Source organism: Ostrinia furnacalis, unplaced genomic scaffold (assembly GCF_004193835.3).
Source record: "Ostrinia furnacalis isolate ACB-3 unplaced genomic scaffold, ASM419383v2 OfSCF0077, whole genome shotgun sequence".
Lineage (NCBI taxonomy): Eukaryota > Metazoa > Arthropoda > Insecta > Lepidoptera > Crambidae > Ostrinia > Ostrinia furnacalis.
In genome coordinates, this window is record NW_021130316.1 from 353,789 (window position 1) to 370,652 (window position 16,864).

Here is a 16,864-nt window from a genome sequence, read left to right on the forward strand (position 1 = left end):
ACAACGAATAAAGACGTCCTAAATTATGTTCACGCGCAGCTCTTTCCGTTCGGATTTTTTATGGCCGGTCGATATAAATAAATATTTGGAAGGTTTTAGTGTCCCAAGTTAAATGAAACTAATGATGTGTTTAACATGTTAAATTATTACTAAAAATATTAACCTATTTCCTATAAATCCTATGCTAAGAAAGAAAACCATAATTTGTCCCCAATCATGGTCAATTTTGTCAATTTTGTGGGCTCTATACGCGTACCGTAGATAAGCAAAATAAACTCATTTCAAGCTGTCAGTTTTTCCAGATGTTATCACATTAGCTATACATACAACAAGTTTGCATACTATAGCCTGACCAGGAACATAAAAACCCTGGCATAGAGGCGCGTCAATTGCATTTGATAGTGCAACACTGAGTACAGTCGTACCTGTGTTAAATTAATAGGCTAACTTTATGTATCAGGATTCAGGATTACGGGCTAATTTGATATTTTCATAAATTAACGAAAAAATATTATTATAGGTAACCTGATTTAAATAAATTAAATGAAACCATCAATCGAGCTAGAAGAATTTATTTTATTATTCATCAATAATCAAATTCAGAACTTGAATATTCAACTGCAATGTCTGCTCATGAACGCTTCAAACTCGGTACTTCTTTCCCAATACCATAAAATTCAACACTTAGAAAATTAAAATTTTTTTTAAAATTGGTAGTTGAAACAAACCACAGCTAATTTTCATAGTGGACTGTACTATACGATAAACATGTCAGTCAATTTGACAACCTTTGTCGGAAACATTATTCAATGAAAATATTGTCCGAACCCTTAGTATTTCTCTTCGACAAATACTTTAACACATTGTGAACCACTTTTCTTTCACGACTATAAAAATATTTTAGCAATTTAATTCATAAAACCAATTGCGCTTATTTAAAATAAAGTTTGTTTACACTTTGACAGCAATAGACTGACATGCAAGGTGACATGTCAATGAAGTTTTCAGTTACTGTTGCCATTAAAAGAAATTAGTACCATTAGTTTTCCGCAACATGGCGAGGGTTTTTATGTTCCTGGTCAGGCTATAACATCATAATACTCGTAATATTATAATTAGTAGGTTAGTAGGTAGTAATGTAAATTTAATTTTGAATGTAATTTTGACCGAGATCCTTGCTTGTTCTCAGGGTTGTCACGTAGAGCCTAGCTGTCTGGTAGTGCCAATAAACACTCGCAATAACATACTTTATTAATATGTTGTACGATGACAGTGTTTGTCAAACTTTTGTGACATTATTATACACTATCGTCGCAATAATAATGACTCTAGATACATTTAGAACTTCGTTCTAATCGTGTTCAAATTGCACAAAAGGAATTTAGTCCAGATTTAAATGAATTTATTAGGCATACATGTATCTTTTTATGTCACTGTATAAATGATTGTGAGCCTAACATTTGGTTCCAGTGAGATTCAAACCCACAATCCTAAAGCATGACTATTGCGCGATTCGCTAGCCCATAGGTTTGATTCTCTACGTCAAGCAGCGTGTTCACGATAGCTTTGAGACAATTTGGTAGTTTGAGGATCTATGTACAGTCACCGACATATCAGCCTCTACACTTTTGTCGCAAAGTAGCATCTATTCACACCTACATAAGCTGTCACAATGTCAAGCTTGACTTGCCTTCTGAGTACTAGCATTGCAACTGCCATACAATGCATCGGCCAAGGTCGCGCCATACCGAAAGTGATTGATTGGAGGCACCCCCGCCGCATACTAAGCGAGTGCATGTAACTCATTTGTGACATTTTGCGTGCCACCGGGCTTAGAGATGAGTTATCAATGTGAGTTATGTAGGTGTCCTAATGTAAATAAGATCTTTGATGCGGATTTCGGCACGACTGCGGATCTGGTCTCTCTAATTTGTAGCGTGCTCGAATCACGCTGCTGGTTCATCATCATCATCATAATCATCATCATTCAGCCATAGGACGTCCACTGCTGAACATAGGCCTCCCCCAATGCTTTCCATGTTGATCGATTGGTAGCGGCCTGCGTCCAACGCTGCCGGCGCTGCTGGTTGCGTTCGCGTAATAGGAAAACATGAAACACCTATGATATAATGAAATGCGGGCTGTCCGCATGCGGGCCAGATCCGCACGCGTGTCGAAATCCGAATAACAGGAAAAAGGCACTTAGATTCGAGAATACCACTTGGATAAACAAACAAATCTTATAAATGACTTCTAACGCGGATCAGCATCATCAACAGGTCATTTGGTTAGTTTCCACTCAAGGAGCTCGGTCAACAGGTCAATTTGGTCTCCACTCCAGAAATACAATTATTGACCAAAGGCAAATGGAGGACACAACCGCAAGTATCTTAAACTCTACAAAATGTAAAGAGATCATTATATTTATAAAAAGTGTCACAATTTACTGGTGGTATATCACATGACCTTTGTAATATCTAGAGTTTATTATAATAACATACTGAGTATTTTCTGCTGTATTACATGCCAGAGTGCAGATATTAACGACGTTAAAATATTATCACGTGTGTTACATAATTTTAACATAAAATGTAAGTAATATAGGTTAAGTAAGCTGTTCAGTGTCCAGGAGCATTAGCTCGACACTTGGGGCAATAAACTTGCGGCGGTGCCCGTTCGCAAATGACACCAAAACTGCAGGGCTGGGCGACATGAGCTTATCAATCTTTGAATATTCTTAATGTAAAATGAAACAGCCATTGTATTCAGATTCGCTTAATTTATAGGAGAACTTTAAAAGACCTGGTTCAGACGATATCACACTCAGCTAAAGTTATTGAGGCATCTAATGTTATGGTAAAGGCGCTGTTTTGTAACAAAAATAAATACTGATACGGTTTACTGTACTTTGCGGCTTTGTTACTAAAGTTGTTGTAAGTTTAGAAGTAGAGTATTTATTCTTCTTCTTGTCGTGTCGACAACAAATCTACACAGTGTCTGCCCAAAACTCTGCTACAAGAGCGGCGTTCTCAGTAGCATTAGATAATAGTATTATTGTATTTAGTTTTTATTGTAAGTAGAGCTTTCTTTGGTAGTTAGACCTACATGATACAAAGGTAGATCTTTGCGGGATTCGAACCTAAGACCACTGTTTGTGTAATCTGGACACCAGAAGCCGACACGACAACCCTGCGCCACTTCGGCAGCTGACCTGGTTTCCCCTTCCTCATGTCAACAGAAATACTTGCGGCCAATGTTGCTATATTTACGTGAAAATATAGAAATAATTAAATACATAACTCATCAGTTTGCCATCAGAAGGTAAAAAGCTCATTTGAGCTTATCATTTATATTACAAGTGTGCAATTCGGCGGCGTTTTTGTGAACACCTTGGGAACTTACGCTTTGATCAAGATTGTGTGAAATAAAGTTTTATAAATATGGATAAAGCATCCATATGGGAATGCTAAAGGATATATTTATTTTATTTGTTGTGGCACCATTAGGTAGCTAGCACTAATTTGACGTTTTGTGCAACATTTTACTAATTGCGCATCAAATTCCAAGTTAAAACTTACGCTACGTATGTTTTCTTTTTGTTCTCCTTATTTTTGGATCTGTCGTCTCCAACAATCACGGTGTCTATGAAAGAGTTAAAAAAAAAGGTTTTTTATGGTCCTGAATAGTGTCTACTGATTATGCGCAGTCTACTCCTACAACAGATCTGTTTTTAAAACTTATTTCATTCATAGCGTTTCAATATTGTGGAATCTTAGAATATTTTGATCAATAAAAACTAAATGTACACTTACCATTGGCGAATACTATGCCTAGAAGTTTCGCATAGCCGTACCTTCGGTAGCTAGGTACGCGGTGATGCGCCTCATTGGTCGTTATCAATTGGCTTGTAATCGCCTTAATAGAATGCAATTGTCTTAACCTTGTCCTGGGAGCGAGCTACAATGTAGATACATCCAGTATTCTCCTCATAAAAATGTTCCCGTTCCTTAGTTCGATTTTAAGCAGATGCCTACATGCGGTATAATCTAAAAGTTCTCTAGATTACAATGTGTGTACTCGTAGGTCTTTACTACCTACGTAGGTAGGCTTTTCACTCATTCATGTAGTCGGCATCTCCATTGTCCAACGTGTCTCGAGTGGCAAGTTTCTTCTATGTACCGATTCTTTCTTGACATAGTGAGAGCTTTTTGTATATTTTTTAATAAATTTCATGTAAAAGTTTTCGTGATATTATGCGTGGTAAGTGGAACTACTGCGTCCAACTCCATTGGTAACCAGTGGAGAGAACACACGTTCGCGAAGTTATAGGACGCATCCTGCTTTTGCTTCACGACCCATTGGGCTAAACTAATCCCATTTTTTGTCTTATAACCTGCCCATTCAAGCGTGGTTATGTCTTTCTGTGAATAAGAATACTTGAGTTGTCTCATGAAGTCTGATTCATAATACGTACCTACCTACTCACATCTTCTCAAGATACGGCTGAGAAATGCTAAGCCATAATAAACGTAGTTAGAAGTATTTCATCATCAGCTACTGATAGCATCAGATAATAAAAGTTCCCAGTCCTGAACACCTGAATAAAATAAACTTATAAAAATAACAATCTTTATGTATTTGAAACAATAAATATAATGTCCTAATGATTTCACTCACATGAGAACCTGATTTGGTGACTAAATATGTACAATATCAAGTTAAACGTGAGATTTTTTTATGGCAAAGAGCCAATTCCTGACCATGAGATATGTCGGCATTGCTTTACCTGCATTTACCTTTTCAAAAAGGTATTTTAAAAGTAAAACCTACATTTTTCCATAAACAAATTCCAAAACGCAGCGATCCTCGCCGCCAACATCCGCCGATGCCGTTTGTCACTCGTAAATATTCGATCAACATTCGATTTGAATTCGCCACTCGGATGCTATTAACGATATCTCGATGCACATCTCTGTATCGAGTGAATACCAAATCGCAATGGATGGTTTCTCTGTTTTTGGACACCGGAACAGTTTTATAACCGGAATTTTCAATAAAAACGAGCTTTATGAGGCTTTGTTGTCTGACACCTTTTTGTGGATAATAATTTTCCATTGTATCCTTGACCTTTTCAAGGTAAGCATGAATAGGAACTTGCTGAAGTTAGATAAAACTTTTCGGATACTTTCTACGGTAATAACGTATAGAAAAAGTTTACAGCCCACAACAAAAAAAAAATTAACATGAAATGATGAGTACCTACTTATGTCAAAAATATTTTCAAAGATGGTTGATATAGCTAGCCATGTGGTTCCGACAGAAGAATAGAATAGGATTACACTCGCTTTTCCTGTGAATGTCGTAAGAGGCGACCAAGGAAGAAATATGCGAACATTATGCCTCTCCAACCCGTCTGGCAAGGGAGTGTAGACCAAATCCTCATTTTTTTTCTGGTAAATTGTAGAGTCATCAGTTCCTGCAGTGGACACTAAGGCTGACTTTAACAGTAACTATGACGATAACCGGTGTGTTTTTTATGGAGTTTGACAGATTTTTGACGTTTGTCAAAGTTAAAGTAAGACGGTGCAACCCAGCCTAAATGACCTGATAATGATGATAGACATAAATTTTTTTGGTCTAAAATCGTGTTCCTACGCAAAATTACCACGCAAGTTGTCGCAAGGGTTCAACTATATCGCTCTATAAGTTAAATGTATGTACGTACGACCCATAACCGGCATTGATCCTGAACGATCGGGATGTTTACAAGCGGCTTCCGCACGAGAGATGACATCTCGAATCCGCCGCGACGCGGAAGCGATTAATTGTTGGAGGATAGGCGCGTGCGCACCACGGTGGCCAGGTTTTGGCGTTCCACGAGACAAACGGGACACTTTCTTTAGATGAAAAAGGAGAAAAGAAATGAACGTAGCCAGGACCCAGTGCGATTTTGAAGAAGTGTTTGATCCAAAGTAAAAACAAAAGATTCGGTTAAGTGTCACAAACGACAGGAAAAATGATTTTGTTTCTTTGCGGGTAATATTAAATAATTAGTTTTTCGATTTGTCTTCCTTCTACTACCTAAACTATCTTCCATTTGTATGATGTTAAATACAAGAACACTCTTACACATATTTAGCAGTTAACGTTCGTCTGTCCGTGATTTTCCCGCGTGATCATGGCGTCCCCGCGACGGATGCGCGTGCGCTGCGTTTTTTCAGCGACCGCATTTAGAAGTAGTTTTTTCCGGCTAACTAGGTATCCGGTCGAAATAGCTAAGTCCGATGCTTAATGATGTCCTGCTACGCTTATTAGTGTGGAGTCAGACTTAGAATAAAATTAAAATATAAAGACTGCAGTAAAGAAAGCAGCAGTAGTGAATGACAAAAGGCTTGGACTTGTTTTTACCCGACTGCGCCAGTAGGAGGGTTATGTTTTTTGATGATGGACCTGCACTTCCATGGGTGAAGCGAGCTTGCATACAAGATGCATATTCATTCGTGCTTTGAAAGCCTTAGGGTTGCATTAGATTAAAGAACTTCCGGTGATTATTTACACATAAATAATATGTATGTATTCTTAATTACTGCGCTAAAATGATTAATTAAATTCGTTCAAAGTTTACAACGAGACGCATTTTAGAATATTCATGGAATTGAATTTATTTTTATTTTATTTATTTTATTAGGTATACAAAACAGGACAATATCGTAATAAGATTATGAAGTCTCTCTCCATACAATCCCATTCTCCCATCGACAGACTGACGGTCGCTCTGGAAGTCATTAGTCACATGCTTGGCGGACACTGCCGTATTTATGGTACCTGAGCGTTCGGAGTTCGAACAAATCCAGGGGAAGAATGGGGACAATTAGGGATAGTCGCTTCCCACTCGTCAATGAGGGACAGATGACAAACGGATCTGCGCTGATGACCTTGGGTCGCAATTTAATAAATCCTTTTTGGGTTTATTTTAATTTTGAACCCCTTGTGAAATCAGTAGCTTTTGCCAGCAGCTTCACCGGCGTGAAATTCAGTTATAGTCTGTAAAGTTTCATCAATTCGTTTATCCATATAAGAACGAAAAGAAAAGAAGGTATAATAAAGCAGGAGATCCTCGGGAGGTGCACTGTAAATTGCTGAAATTATGAGTAGGAAAAGTTAGATGGTTTTTGGGGGCGTCGTCAGTAATTTTTTTTTTCATAAATTGATAGATTGCATCAAATAACATGATCTTAAATAATGATATAAAGTAGATACGACAGATTTTCATGATTTCTCTTAATGAAATCCTATTTTATTTTTGTTCCTTTATTTTTAATAACCTATTTGTAAATAGTTCAACATTTCTCCCATAAATGGATCCATATAGAAATAATATTATGTTACATTTTTACTAATAATATACAAGCGTAGGTTCAAATTGTGGGTGTCCGTTCAATACGTTGCATTGTGCAAACCAGGCCGGGGAAAGCACCACGCGCCATGTATAATTAATCGATGGACTGATTGCTGCGCCCGCGCATTCAATTACACTTTTAATGGCTCCATTCTGTGTAGGTCGATGAGGTCAAAAATATTAATTAAAGTTGCCATGTATTGGCAATGTTTATAAAGTCATGCCTTTTGCTCCTAAGATGTCATAATAGCAAAATTTACATAGTATCATCGATGAACGAAGAATAATGGGCTCATTACTGGATATTAAAATACATTTAAAAAATAACTTCCCAGGACAGGTCGTTGTGGATATCCTTAGGGGAGACCTTTGTCCTGCAGTGGACGTCATTTGGCTGAAAAGAACGATCGAATGAATGAAATGTAAAAATAGGTAGGTAACTAATGTTGTTTCGTTGCTATTGTTTATAAAAAAGCATAATCAATTTTCAAGAGAAGCTCGTAAATTAACATAAGGCATTACAAATAACAATTAACATTCAATAATTTCAAGCTGCGCATTGGAAATCGCGGGTAAGAGCTGGTGCGTTAAGATATGCGCGCGCGCGACTTCGTAAACGCATACGTTACCGCGACCTCTGCCGCTAACTGTACACGGTTAGTGTTTTGGTACACTCCGCGTGTATTAATTTATGCTAATTAAAAAGCTTTAACGCCCTTTCTTAAAAAGTATACTTATTTGTTTTGCTAATGTTAATAGAAAACAGAACTTGCCCGATGTAGAGTCGTTTGGCGTCTGTCTAATTTAATTCCGGTCAGCTACCTCCTACCATAGTATAATAATGAGTATTGCTACTACTAACTGCTCTAAATAATCTATTGTAGCACAAAAATTTACAAGTTTCTGAAGATTTTTTCTGTCATTCCATCAACATTTTCTGAAATTGAAAATGAAAATGAAAATACTTTTATTAAATAAACACTTTACAATTACAAGATATGTGCCGCTCTCGTATAAGGTTAACCAGTGTAACGAGAGTCAGGCTCCTCCTCAAAAAAAAAAAAAAACATAATACTAAAATTTAGCGTTTAGATTAAATTTAAATGTTATCTTTTAATTTAAAAAATAATTTAAATAGAAAAACAAAACAAAAATGTGTGTGTGATAGTGTGAGTGTGATTTTGTGTGTAAGTGAATAAGTGTGCTAAGAGAAACTAGTAATTTGTTTTTGTGAAATTGTGAAAATATATACAATAAACTAAAGCAAAAATAATTTTGAAATAAGAAACAATATCCCTGTTGGTTCCATATTTAAATAGGAATTTTCAAAACATAGGTAATTTTTTATTACTGACTTTTCCCATAATTTTATGTTCGACTGTACAGGGGCGTGTTAGTTAGCGTTTCGATACAGTCAACGTGCAATTTACTAATCCCGGGAAGATTTGTGACCCACTATTTACTGGTTTCACCTTTTAACTTGTCGGGATTAGAGCTTACTTGCTCGGTGTAGCTTAGTGAAACACAGGCTGAAGTTTTTGTGAAAGTTAGAGACCTAAATAGTTTTGGTATAGATAGATAGATGATAGGACTTACCTACCACTCATCTCTCTAATCGTTGCTTTAAGACGAATGATATAAGTTAGTGAGGACTAGATACGAGTAACTATCAATAGATAAAATAATATTAATTTGATTTCTTAGGTTCAGTTAAGTTTTTGCTATGGTTTTCAGCATAACCTTCTCTAGATAAATATCCATGGTTAATTGTGAATTTTCCAAGGATCCAAAACTTTGGTGTAAAAACTGCTTTTGTATAGTGTTACTGAATGTTTTAAAGACTATACATAGGACTTGCATTTGTTATAATAAAATATTTTTTGTATTCGTCGCCAGTTTTCGATTGCAGGGTTGAGCTATGTATTTCAGGATGTGAAATGGCCCTTATAAATGATAAGAGGCTATATTTGCCTTAGTTTATTATGTAAGCAATCTGCAAGCCCATTAATCACAGTGACGACGTCATAATAGTTCCGAGCGATGTATCGATACTGACTCGGCCACAAACTGCGCAATATCGATAAATCGGTTCACTCGGGACATTTATGGTTTCTGAATAGAAGCTGGTATTAGAGTAGCTACTTTCCTTGAAGTAATAAATATTAATATAATAATTATGTCGTTAATTTAATGAGAGATAATGGCATGAATTAAGGCTAATAATTCATTATGCATAAGTACCTTAAGAGCACTCCAATGAGGTTCTACAGCATAGTTATAACATAAATTATGTAAAGCGCATGTTCTACGGAAGATATAATTTCGAGCGACTTAAGAGTAAACGCCTTATTATTAAATTTTACTCTCTTGCCTTATTATTAAAGTGCTCTCTCATCATCGCGAAATCATCCTCGTATTTCTTTTCTCAAAATTGGATGATTCTAGTCAATATCCTAATCAAACTGAGAGCTTACGCAAATCCATTGTAAATCTAATATTTAATCTAATATATCTATTGAAAATCACTAAATCCTTGATCCAAGAGTGCCTCAATCTCAAACCACTTGGACCAATACAAGAGGCACTCAGTTTCAACACAGCATGTTCGTATCTCCACAACAATAAGCATAGAACTGCGATTGGAACATGGCAGCGAAGCTGTAAAAGCTGTCGAAAGCCATTTCGATCTTGTTTCGGAGCTTAAATGGTTTCATATGGACAGTGCCGGATTAAGACTACTTGATGTACCTACTAAATTCTAGTGAGTCTCAACTTGCATTATCATAAAAAAAAATGCTAAGGTTACACCATATTTTAAAGACCGAAAGAGTAGTAGTACCTATCTACTTATCGGTCTTTAAAATATGGTGTAATCGATCGATCGTATGGTGAATCGAATAACCGATAAGTAGATACTACTACTCTTTCGGTCTTTAAAATACGGTGTTATCTTAGCACTTTTTTTATGATAATGCAACTTGAGACTCACGAGAATTGAATTCCCGAAACATATTTTTTTTGGTGCCCTTCTTGGGTGATCTAAAAACTGTTTAATTTGGTTGTGGGTTAATCCGGCACTGCGCATGGATTTCCAATTGAACGCTTTTCCTAGTTTCAGACAAAGTTACGTTCGTGGGCGGCCGATACTGTCGTAATGTTTGAATGTAAGGGACCAGTAACACGATCAGCCGATAAATTGTATCACAAAGTGAACGAAAGTCACTTATTCATACAAGTTACTACTGAATGCTGAATAATATTGTATGAAATTAGTCAAATTGTATTAAGTAACTTAGTGTTAAAGGTCAGGAGATAGGGTCTTACTTTACCCGGATGTTTGGCTTGGCTGTGCCTACCCGAAAATGATGGGGTATTATAGAAAATCAGTAATTTAAAATTTATGGGATGGGGCGACGATATAGGTAAAAGTTAAAGAGGTTACATGTTCAGCAGTTGACTAAGATAGCTTCATCAGGCTTGATGTAGTATAGTATAGGTAAGTATTTAAATTAGGCCTTGGGGAGGGAAATAGGTTCCCTCTTAACACAAAAATCAATCAATTCCAAAAAGATGAACTCTAAACTCCGTAGACATTTTAATTTTGTCAGATTGATTTAATTATGGATCGGAAGACATCATAGCTTACTTCCGGGATCAAGTCCACCTTGTCCAAATGGGTAAAGTGTTTATAGGGTATTCCAGTAAGTGTTTTAAAACAAAAGCATCGTAGCCTTCTCCCAGAAGCCCAGTTCTGGCCAAGCCCACAACTATTCGATAGCAATTCCGCGTCGTAAATCTCCGCTAAACGGCACTCCTGCGCAGCCCGGTGTCAATACGGCCTATTATTATATTTGAACTGATGCGAGATTGCAAATTGCTCTGCCGGCTGGGAGATAAAAATCTCAGGAACAGTTTCAAGGATAAGGTGGTGGTCACATGGTAATTTACCAGCACGGAAGAGTCAGCGGTTTAGATTTGATCTAAGGGTAGTAATATAAATTGGATAAGAAATACCAATATTAGTTAATAATGTGTATCTTAGTCAGAAGCAATCTCGGCTATGATCGTTAAACAACCGTATTCGACTATTCTGTCAAACGCTTTGTTTAACGAATTTTATCGTACGTTATGAACTGTCAAATAATTACGATTGCTTTACACAATTTCACCTCTGATCGCTTGGAAAATATGGAACGAGACATCGTTATTTTCCTGACTGACTTGGGGTACCTACATCGTGTATAACAAATATACGAATAGATTAAATGCCTATGCCTATATTGTACAAAAAAAACTTGAAATATCTTTGTTTACCTTTTGTCTTCAATTTTCATAATCTAGAGAGAGAGAGAGAGAGAGAGAGAGAGAGATCCAAATTACCCGCGACAAGCCTGTCCAATAAAATAGTAAGCACTCTAGCTCTTGAAAGGGTGCATTGTTGTGACAGTGTAAGTTGTATTGTTGTTGGTACATCATAATGTTACGTTGAAAAATATCTACTACACTTATTCACCCATAATTCGTTTGCCTTGTAGCCGTCAAACTGTTATATTGTTCTTTTCTCTGAGTGTCCAATATAATTTCTCTTAGATATCTTATTATTTGCGTTCGCTGTGGCAAACCCATAAACCTTATGCTGATAAGTATAAGGTTTATTTTAGAGAAGATGACAGCAGATTATGAGGTAATGGATGAACAATACAACAATACGCATGTGATGAAGATATAAAGTACTGGATATCCTTATTTTAATGTTGGCGCTATGTTTTCCTTCTTCGCTTGTGCTTACAAAAGGTAGCGATAAAAAGTGATGATGACTGAGTCAGTTTGTTTAATTGTTATTTTATTTCTCTTTTTTCTCATTGCTTAGCGAAAAAGTTTGAAAGGGGGTAATTATTTTATTTTGCAAGGCTCTACATTTTTTCCGCTATGATATGTTTATTAACACAAAACAGTTTCGTTTGATTTGGATTCTCTTTCTTTGGTTTTTCTCCAACCCTTGCCACGTTGTCCTTCTGGTTACCCCATTGAGGATTTATCCTCCATTTCCCTTTGGCAAATAAGAGAGGGTCTTGCTCCTGCAGCAAAGACTAAATTATGACCTGATGATGATTTTCTGGATTCTCCATATGACATCTGAAGATTTTCTGTGTTATTTCCCTGACCACAATTTATTTGTCACACTGAAAAAAATTGTTGGTTACTGCTTACACAAAAAAGTGACTGCCGAACTGGAGGTTATTACTAACTACTCATTTGGTTATGAAATGTTGAGTAAATTCAACAAACTATTTTGTAGAAAGCTAAAGTTTGGTTATAGTTAACACTTAGTTCGCTAGTTACTTTTTTGTGTAAGCTGTAACCAATGTAATGTAATGTGTACATGTTGTTATGTAACAATGTTGGTAGACCTAATAAATAAATAAACCAATCATATTTTTCAGTGCACCTAGAAAATAATTGCGATATCCATTTTGTCTTTGGCTCTACATCTGTGTCGCGCGGCGTGCGTAGGCGCAAAGGTTACGGCGCGGCGCCTCGTGTTGATATTGGCGGTGTTTATGCGCTCGCTGTACTGCAAACCGCAAGGCTGCAAGTGAGGCGGGAAGAGTGTGATAAACATTTTTATTTAACGCTTTATGCCAATAAAATATAGACCTGGGAACTTACAAATTAATGCCAATCATGTTTTTATGCAGAATTAGGCAGGTTTGATCACAATCGCACCTGATGTTATGTGAGATGCGGTCTAGGATGGTACATATCTGCCCTGTAAGTGCCTATTCATTCACTCTCGCCTCGAAAAACTTAGTTATGCCTCTATCTTTTACATTCTTCTTTCTTCAATGGTCGTTTCCCAAATTCCAAAAGTTTTTTCAATCAACATCACTGACAATTCCATTCACAAACGACCTTTCCCCCCAATCTCCAAAGTGACACGTAATTACCAGTGCTTCAGTGAAAATATCATGGTTTTTGTAAACGACATCTCTTCTGTGCGCGCGCGCCGGAAGATGGAACATCGTAGATCACGGCGTACAAATTGAGACTACTGGACTTGGTGACTGATTGATGGTTTGGGATTGGGAATACTTAAAAACGTACAAAATGTCGCATTTCAATCTTAACCAGTTAAATTTTCTACATTTTCAACTTCATATAAGCTTTTGCATACAGCTTCGTCCGCATAGTTTTCAGTTATGCGTTTTTAAAAGGTTAGGCTGGGTTGCACCATCTTACTTTAACTTTGACAAACGTCAAAAATCTGTCAAACTCCATACAAAAAGCACCGGTTATCGTCATTAGGTGGTGCAACTCAGCCTTAGAGTATGCGCACACCGTTGATTTTTAGTTGGCCGATAGTTGTGCCTGATTTTAAATTGTATGAAGAATCGAAAATTGAATCGGCGTAGGCGTAAGCGGCGCACTCCCATACATGCTCATACTGATCAACTGCCCGACTAAACTATCGGCCGACGAAAAATCAACGGTGTGCGCCTACTCTTAGACTTTGCCACCCTTTTCAAGTTTTATTTTTTGCGCTAAAATGTAGCCTATACAACCATTCTGTCTCTACATATTATGGAATTATTTAATTAAAATTGTTCAGTGGTTGAGGCGAAAAATGTAACAGAAAAACCTAACTTTCGCATTTAGGATTAGTTTGGTTCATCATTAATAATGAGCATACAATAAAAGTAGTGTGTACTTACTACACAATTCCCAAATAGAGGCCATTAACGGCACAAAGCCTATAAAACCAAAGTTGCTCTTATAAATATCGCCATTCAGCTCGGCGTAGATCGATCGGATCGATTCGTGAATGGATCTATTAAAAGCGGCTAACTACGGCTAAAGTTAGCGCGCTTATGAATGGGAGAGCAGCCGTCGCACTCGCCTGCGCTATGACTTGTTATGATTATGAAATACCATTTACGGTTTACGTACTTTTAGGTGTGTGAATTAAGTGTCGAAACAACGGAATCGTATTGTCTGTGTACAGACAACGACGAAAAATTTTTACCGACTCAATACATAAACTTAAAATTAATTATCCCCGATACTTTGCTGTGTCTTTATCTTGTAATTCATTACTATTTCTTGCTTATTAATTTAATTTGTCCTAGTGAACGAATTATATTGAAGGAACAATTAATCAAATTATTACACAACATTAAAGTCACGAATTCGCATTTACGAATTCATACGAAATTGTAACAGTAAAGTTACAAAACGGGTTACATCTATATTCCCGGCCTGGTTATTATACGGCCCATTAACTGCTTCATGGAAGAGGAAGCCGGAACAGCGAGGATCTTCCACGAAGCAGTAAGAGGCACAGCACACGATGCGTTGCGGCGCGGTGCGATGTCGGAGCGGTGTCGTTGCGTCGTCTTACATAGAAATATCTGTAGCGGGCACACGAGCGGTGCGGCGCCGTGCCGTGCGATAACGGCGAATTCTTTGCGGTACGGCGCCGCAACGCATCGTGTGCTTTGGCTCTAAGACACAGCGGAGAACTGTGCTATAGGTATGATATACTACTGCCTTTCTCATTATTTTGTTATGGAGAGATTGTTTTTCTATTCGGTAGAGTTATTTATATAATTCTGGGAAAGCGCGTTCGATTTTTCATTTGAGAGATCCGAGAAAAGCCGTAAGCTTCGTCTGTAATAAAATCGTTTCTCCTTTTCGTAACTGACTCATCTACAAAATCACAGCCAAGTCTAGGAAACGTAAGTTTAGTACCTTATTTTGTTGTGTGTGAAATATCATTCGAGTAAGTTTTACGTTACAGTGAAGGTAACCTTGTATAATACGTTGTTAATAGGTCAAATGTTATCGAATGGTATCTCCATAAAATTCGAATTTGGCAATGAACTTGTAACCCAAGGCTAACAGATCTATTTTGACGAAGCACTCTAATATATTCGATCAAGACAGAGAGATTTAAAAAATAGTTGATCATAAACCAAAATCATGTAGCGCATGAAATATGCACTTATGATCATCAAAAATATCAGGGCATAAATTACGAATAAAAATTTTCGTACACTTCTAAGCATCCGTTCCGTCAAACTCAAAGAAAAACATAAATAAAAGCCAAACGGAAAGCAAAGAAATCATTAATCAAGCGACCGAATAAATCATAGTGCACCGTGCGTTACGCAACGCGCGCGTCATTGCGTTTCCCATTTCCACCGCGACATAGCGCGCGAGCGAGACGGAAGCACAACAAGCCGAACGCTTTCTAGGGCGGAGAAAGAGACGGCTGTATTGCCCGCGCGCCGGTCGTAGCGCGGGCGCAGCTTCGCTGAAAGCTCCGTTTCAATTTCTTCAGTCGTTACTCGAGCGTCGCAGCGTGCGGACGTCACCGCGCTCGTTCCAAACCGCGATAGCAACGCGTTTTCGTGTTCGGACAATCCTAGTTCCACTTTATTTACTTGTGCTTGTGCATCGAATTTTTGTGAACAAAACAGTTTTGACAAGTTACTTGTTGTGGGAACGTATTTGCGGATGCCAGTACGTGAATTGTGCACATTCCGTGTATCTGGTAAGCCGATTTGTGTTTATTTTAAGATATAATTAAATTTAGAACGGCGGCATATTATGAAAACGTAATTAGTTTCATATTGGACGTGACTAACGTTTCTCGGTATTGTTTTCGGCGATTAGAATTAATTATAAAAATGTGCGCGAGTTAAAAAACGCGCGGGAGGAATGATAAGAACGTGTGTCAGATTAGTCACATTTTCCCATTAAAATTAACTGGAATTCCGAAGTTTATCGTTAGCTGTATAATTTATCAATGCCGTTATTTTTTGCGGCTCAGCAAGTACTCATTAAAATCTTAATTTGGGGAACGATTATTTATTAATTAGTTATGTTTGACTAATAAACAGTATTGATGTTAACTTACTAGTTTTAACTAAATACTGATAGGTAAAGTAATAGCTGTATCTTATTTATTTATCTATACTGTGTAGTTAATTGATTGACAATAGTACAATCTGTAATGATTTGATATTGCAGTTGCAGAGTAAACGCAAGGGTTCCAAGTTAGATTCTCTATCGAGTCAAGTTTGTGTCGCGCGCTTTAGCTCCCGCCAAAACTCCATTGACTGACACCATGTATCGCAAGAACTAGCATATTGTACATTTGGGGGCCATACTGGTGTGTTGTACATGTACGTCCCGCTAAAAATCAGTTGACTATCATGTATGTATAGGACTAATATTTTGGGCGCCAATATATTGGCGTGGCGCTGGCGACCGTTTGACACTATAAAATCGGCAGTCCTCTTAACATGTCGGAACTGCCTGTCTTTTTAACAACAAAACCAATTATTAATGATACCTATATTATTTGCAATGGCAAATCACATAACATGACCTTGTGTATAATATACCAAAATACATACACATGGAATGATCAATGTCATCTTGCAAGAGCGTCTTCAAGAA

The 16,864-nt window shown here is 37.3% G+C and overlaps 1 protein-coding gene across 3 annotated transcripts in view; it reads left to right on the forward strand.

Annotated features, from left to right (window-relative positions):
• The window catches only part of Btl (fibroblast growth factor receptor), a 115,029-nt gene that overhangs the window by 15,758 nt on the left and 82,407 nt on the right, over positions 1 to 16,864 (forward strand). For 2 of the 3 annotated variants that reach the window (XM_028302127.1, XM_028302144.1), the window contains exon 1: positions 15,753 to 15,953. The exons of the other annotated variant lie outside the window; for it this stretch is intronic. The gene's annotated coding sequence lies outside the window, so the exon portion shown is untranslated. Of the gene's footprint in view, positions 1 to 15,752; positions 15,954 to 16,864 lie in introns of those variants that run through there. 3 annotated transcript variants of the gene reach the window in all.